Below are 7260 nucleotides of genomic sequence, written 5' to 3' on the forward strand. Positions count from 1 at the left end.
TTTTTAAATATATGCATTATTATATCATGGAATTAGATATCTTGCATGAATGCTGTCTTCTGTGTTTAGGTATTCTCTGCCACTCTTGCTGTGGAATTGAAATGCATGTAGAAAAAACCTTTTACCATATGAAACTTTACAACACTCCTGAAAGCAACTCAGCTTGGCTTATGCACAGTGTAATATTTCTCCAGGAATCATCCAAAATTCCCCAAGGACAAGGCTTTCATCCTCATTAGGTGTTGGCCTCAGCCTAACCATCTGGGACTGTTCTATTAAATGGCTGCCAGAATTTTATATCCACTTACCTCCACTTTCTAGAACGCATTCTTTACTAATGTTATTCAAACCAATTTCTACTTCATACAGATGTTTTTAGAAACAGCAATTAAAGTTTTTCTTCCATTTAAAAAAAAATGGGTCTCTTTCTCTTTAAGCCATTTAATCTGAATTTGATCCAATTGCTTTTGGCACCCTAGCAACAAGTCCTTTGAGATGCTTGCCATTGTCCCCACATTTAACAAGGATCTCCAGTAACAGAAGTTTTTCTAAATCTACCAAGAGCCTAGTTAGTTTTCTTTCAAATGCCTACCTCCCTTTTCTCTCCAGAAAGGTCAGTAGGGCAATCACCACCAATTCCTGCAAAGAAGGCATAAGTACAGTTAGCATGGCATAACAAAAGTGAATTATGAGATACAAGTGGACAATGGAGTGATAACTGCATCCACTAGCAAATGGAATGCAACAAAATAGATGTTTTAATAAGAAAGTATTGAAGGAGAGATGAAAGTAAGATGACAGGATTCTTATAGTCTGAATTCCACAAAAAGTGAAGAAAGCACTGGTTTGGGGAAAAAGTGGGATGACAAAGACAACAAGGAAAAATGATAACAGAAACCACAATCCCCCAAGGGTGGGACTCTAACTGGCAATCCTAGAGGAGATACCTAGATCCCTCTAGGGTGGGACTCTAATCCACAGTCTTAGAGAGTCAAAACCAGTAATGCTGAAAAACCTGGAGCATCGCAGCATCAGCCAATGAGGGTCCCCCACACTAAATGCCACACATCCCAGAACATCCCAGAGGCAGACAACAATGAACCCCAAAGGCCCAAGGCCAAAATCCTCAAAAGTGGGATTCTCACCCACCATCCTATGGGGACAATTCCAACATAACTGGGGACACAGAACAATATGACTCCAACATCCCAAAGTCAGCACAATGGGGGAATCACTCATAATAATAAAAGAAAAAATGCAAAACAAGGAAAGTGTTCTACCTCATATAGAATAAACAATTGCCTAAATAGCAGGGAGAACAAAGGAGACACTCACCTATGCGTGGAGGGCAAATAGTGCCAACTGATGTAGTGTGGGGTGCAGATGAAGGTCTCCCACAGGTCCTTTCAGCTTGTTAATCCCTTCATGGGCTCCAGGAAAGGTGATGCAGGTGAATCCCAAAACTGGGGCTCAGCCCAGGAGGATTCTTAGCTTTACGCAGGAAGGAAATCAAGGTGAGCTGACAGAGTAAAGTGAAAGCAAAGCAAGTTTATTATGAGCAACAGAAAATGGAAAATGGCTCCATAGGTAGAGCTATGGGCTATCCCATAGGCAGAGTAGCACTCATGGATTGCTGACTAACTATATTTACAGCTACTCCGTAATTATATGCTAAATAAGGGGTAGGTTATTAATAAATTTTCTAGAAAAGGGTAAGGAGTTCTGAAAACCAAGGGTTCCTCCTGTTTTAAACCATATGAGGTAAATTCTGGACATTGCCATGGCGTTTGTAAACTGTTATGGCACCAGTGGGTATCTTTCAACATGCTAATGTATTATAACTAGTGTATAACAAAGAGCAAGGGCGACTAGTGATCACTGTCATTGCCATCTTGGTTTTAGCTGATTTGGCCGATTTCTTTAATACCTCCTGTTTTGATCAGTAAGATTGTGACCAGTGTTTAGAAAACAAGTCCTGCCGAGCTACCTCAATATGACATAATTAAATGAGATAATCCATGTAACGTGATTATTTGGAACACAGTTAAGTGCTAAATATTAGTTATTATTATTGTTCTTATTTTCCTCCCAATATGAAAATTTAGATGGATAATAAAATTATAATCAGAAGATTGCTGAGCACTAGATTCCCAGAAGTGGTTGTTTATTCATTAGTTTAATGGCCTTGGACAGGATACACCCACTGCAGCATCTAGAGTCCTCAATCTCAGGAGAGGTTGCACTTTCATGAACTCTTCAGAATCCTACTATTATTTCACATCTCTACAACTGTAGGGTCCCAGAAAAACAAGACTCCAATAGGAAGGCCTCAAAAGCAGCTCTCTCTCACCTTCTATCCTCTGCCTCTGGCCCCTCAGTCTCCCAAGGCTAGCCTTAGAAACTAGAATTTTCTCCCTCAAGGCAGGTCATAGAAACCAGAACCTCATTTCCCCAACACCAGCCATAAAACCTAAAAGTATTATTCTAACTCTCCCCCAATGTTTTTGTGTAAAAATCAGTCATAAAACAATTTATTTGACCTACCTTGTCTGATCGTAGGTCTAAAAACCCTCATTCCAGAAAACATCCTGCCCCGTACCCAGAATGAAGAAATCCATGCTCAGAGATGCCAAGAAGAATCTAGACAGACAGGCCTTGCTGGGTTTTCCCACTCAGTCTTTAGCATTAGATCACACCTGTTTTGTCTAATTATATTCCTACATAACCACCCATACTTTGTTGAACCTAATGATAAAAATGGATAGTTTCCTCTACATCTTTGGGTCCACATTCTAAAGGCTCCCGTGTCATGTACAACTCTAACAAAATAAATTTGTATGCATTTTCTCTTATTAATGTGCCTTTTGTCAGTGATTTTAAGCAAAACTTCAGAAGGCAAAAGGCAAGCTTTCCCCTGGCCCCTAACCAACATTTGGCACTCTTAAGCTCCTCTTTAACCTTCTGTTCTCCACTGGCTTCTCTCATTTTAGTGCTATGCAAACAAAGAAAACAGATTTCTCTTCTTCAACCCAGCCATTAAATTTGACACTTTTCTCTTCTCTTCTGTCTCACTTTTCCTAAGTAATCTCATTTCTTCCTGTGGCTTCAGCTATCAAATCTCTAGCTCAAGCAACATTGTTCTGAGTGCCAAAACCATACATTTAACTCTCCTCTGAAGAACTCCAGTTGGATGCTCCAGGTGACAAATGAAATATCCAAAATGGAAAAAATAAAAGTCCCCTCATTTCCTCCATCTGCTCCCTTCTGGTATTCCTAATCTTAAAGGCTGAGGCACCAAAGTCTGGAAGTCATCCTGATCTCTGACCTCTCTCTAATGCCTCACACACCATCTGTCAACTTCTTCCTAAACATCTCTTCAGTGTGACCTCTCTCTCCAACCCCACTACCACTAGCTTAGTAGCTACCAATTTTCACCAGAATTTCTACAATAACCACTGAACTTGTCTTCCTGCTTCATGTCTCGTATGCCTCAAACCTACTAATCTCACACCCCTGCATATTCTCAGCACCTGGAAGAGTGTCTGGCACAAAGTCGACACAAAATCAATATTTGCTAAATGAACAAGTGAATGAAGGAATTCCAGTTGTAGAGACCAAGGAAAAACTTCCCCTTTGCCCTCTGAAGGTTTGATGAAAAGGCAACTGACAAAGGCAGATTAAATGAAGAAATGATATGAGGAATGATCACTCTGTGGTTCTCCTTTGTGTGTATGTTAATAAATTTATGTACCATTTCTCCTATTAAGCTACCTTTTATCAGTTGATTTTTCACTGAACCTTCAGAGGGCAAAGGGGAAGTTTTTGCCTGGCTCCTACAGTTTTGGTATACCAAACCTGCTCTGCTCTTCTAGAAGCCACAGTGAAGGGAACCCAGGACCTGACTAGCTGTCAGAAGAATAAGAATTTCTTACCAGCCAAGCTTCTGGTCTCTGCTTCTATGAAATCTGGTCAAACTGACAATTAAAATCCCTATTTGCCTCTTTTTGCTCTGCAAAATCTTGATTAATGGAAAAAAAGGATTTGTGTGAGTAGTCTTGGGTGTAGTGACTCTGGTGTACTTTTTGGTTTAAGTATTCATATTATGTGATCCTTTTTGTCCCAGAAATCAACTTTTTCTTTCTTTGTCTTTCTGTGTTATGTCATAAATAAGGGAACCATGCATGAGGTAGAGCACAGGCCTAAAGCTTTTATACGCCCATTGTTCCAGCCAGCCTTGCACACTGGTCAGTATTGGGGTTCTGATCAGAACAACATATAAACTTTGTTGTGGGCCCCCAAAATAAAAACCATATGAGATTCCCCTTTCATCTTGTTTTATATCCTTGAAAGTGTGACTGGTGATGAAGTTGGGAGCAGTCTCTCTTGGTCTCCACCATCTAATAGGCATGATTTTCAGGTCATTTAAGGTGACCTATCTGAAAATGGCTGGGACATGAGACATGTAAGATTTCTAAGCAGCACACATTTTGTTCTGAACATGTCAGCTTTCAGGGAAGTGTGTCTTAAAAAGTCCCATCGCTGTGGGCTTTTGTCATCTCAACCCTTGTTGCCTAGTTCTAAACAATTGCCTTCTTCGTGTTTATAGACAGAACAAATTAAAGACACATAATAGTGTCATGGTTAACCTTAGAAATTCTCTCGACAAAATTAAAAAGCAAGAAAATCTGACATAAAAGAAAGTGAAAATCATATATATGCTCAAACTGTCTGTAGGATTCACAATGAAACTGCTCCATCTTTCAGTCCAGTAGTTGAAATTCTGTGCTTTCACCACTGTGGTATCAGCTTGATTACCAGTCAGGGAACCAGTACCTTTTGGTTTTAGTTTGCTATTTGCATGGCTTTTGGCTTTTTGGGGTACCCATTTGTTGTTGATCCTTTTCCCTTTCATGGACAGCTTTTGATTTTCTGCCCCCTTCCATCTGTGGGGGCATATGAGGCTTTTAGGCCTTTGTGTGCACACAGTCAGCTGAGAAGTTGAGATACTAGAGAATACGGCTGGCCAGATATGGTTTGAATCCCGTTTGTAGCTACTGAAACTTTATTTTCTTTGAGCTGTCTTTGAGTGCACCTGTGTCTTGTGAGGACTGCTTTGCACCTCTTTGGAGGTACCTCATGTGTCCTTGGTTAAGTTGTTGAGTCACTTGCAAAGGTACCTTTGGTAAAAAAAACTTAAAAGTCAGGAATATCAGTTATTTGTCCCAGCTAAAACCTGATAATAAAAGATCTAAAAACATATTTTTAAAAAGCTCTGTGATCAGAAGTCAGCTTAATTAAAAGCTAATATTCGACATATATATGTTGAATATATATAGTTATATGTATAAATATATAATACACATATATATTTATATAATAGTTATATTAAATATATAGTTATATATTTAATATATTAATATATATTATATATGACAGTATTAAATATATAACTATATATTTAATATATTTATATTAATATATAGTTTAATATGTACTTATACATTTATATATAATTATATAACTATATTCATATAAAATATATGTAATTTATATATTATATGTTTGTATATAATATATTCTATATTTATATATGTTATATATAAAATATATAACAGATAAATATTTTTATATTATAATGTATAAATTTATTATAGTAATATAATTTAAAGGCCTTTCTGCCTTTTTTCTTTTAGATCCTGTTTCTGAGAATTTTTCTAGTTGACTGAAACTCCTTTTAATTATATATTTGGTCTTTTTGTTTGCTTCATTTCTTGTGGTATGATTTTTGTTGAGAAAAGTGTGAAACTGCATTGGTTTTTGTTCCTCCTTTCTCTTCGCTGTCTTGAATATCACATAAAAGGATCTTGTGGTGACTTCTAAACACCCTGTAAGAAACATAGAAAAAGGTGCCACTCACCCACTTCAGGGGGATGGTCTTCTGTCTTCCTGTGGAGTCTGAAGAGTCATGGTCAAGTTCCTATCAGGTCTACAGCTCTGTTCTCCTTTGCATTGTATCACCTAGTCTCTTTGGCTTTGGGGGTTCAAGGAATTACTTTGAACTATTAGAGAATTTGACTTTGTGTGTGCAATGGCTGGTGGGTCACTGGTGAGGGCTGCAGTGAGCACTGGTGAGGTAGCTGACAGTGGTTGCAATTAATAGATATAACTGGAAGGGGGCTACTTGTTTCTTTGCTCTGTTCCATGAAAAAGGCATAATTGAACACATGGAGACTGTGGGAATGCTCACCACCAAGGAATAAAACTCCCATGGTAGATGGGCTGATCACAGAATGGGCTAATTGGTTTGGTTCTCCCCCCCACCGCCACCCACAACCTCAGAATGACATCTTTGTAGTGAGTTATACTTTGGAAACACTGTGCAGCCCAGTCCTTCGGTGTTTCCCTGTTTTTAGGGGTACCCAGGGTTCAGTGTAAATGTAGAATCCTTGATTTTTAAAAATCTGGATGCTCTATCTTTCCGCTGTGCCTATTTTTAACATATATAAATATTGGGCCCTAAAAACCACAAATGCTTTGTTTGCCTTCTTCATTAATGGGCTCTTCTCTGAGCTCAGTGGTCTAAGTAGAAAACAGAGACTAAATTAGAAACCACCTATATAGCTAGATTGGTTTCCAAAATATGACTTTCTGACATTTAAGTTTTTTTGAGGTTTTTTTTTTTTTTTTTTGAAACACTATGTTAGGCCACTCTTGAGTTGCTATAAAGAAATACCTGAGGTAGATGCACTTTACTACAATGCAGAAAGAAAACTGTGCCAGTCCTGGTGGCTCACACCTATAATCCCAGCACTTTGGGAGGCCAAGGTGTGAGGGTTACCTGAAGCCAAGAGTTTGAGACCAGCCTGGGCAACGTAGCAAAACTAAAAAAAAAAAGAAAAGAGAGTCAAGATCCAAGATGGCTGAATAGGAACAGCTCTGGAGTGCAGTTCCCAGTGAGAACAATGCGGAGGGTGAATGATCACCACATTTCCAAACAAATTTCTACTGCCCACAGAGCAGGAGATTCCCAGGCTGAAAAGCACCACGAGTTTCTAGCATGCCTGTTTCATCTGGCTCTGTGGGTCAATGCACAAAAACTCACACAAATCAGAGTGACCGTTTCAACAGGCGCCTGGAATGCATGGGAGACAGAGTTGCCCATTCAACTGGAAAAAAGTGGGCTGAAACAGGGAGCCAGGTCTGGCTCAGCGGGTCCCACCCTCCAGGAAGACCAGCAATCTCAAACATTCTGGATTGAGA

Source organism: Sapajus apella, unplaced genomic scaffold, assembly GCF_009761245.1.
Source record: "Sapajus apella isolate SASKATOON/1434 unplaced genomic scaffold, GSC_monkey_1.0 scaffold1, whole genome shotgun sequence".
Taxonomy (NCBI): Eukaryota; Metazoa; Chordata; class Mammalia; order Primates; family Cebidae; genus Sapajus; species Sapajus apella.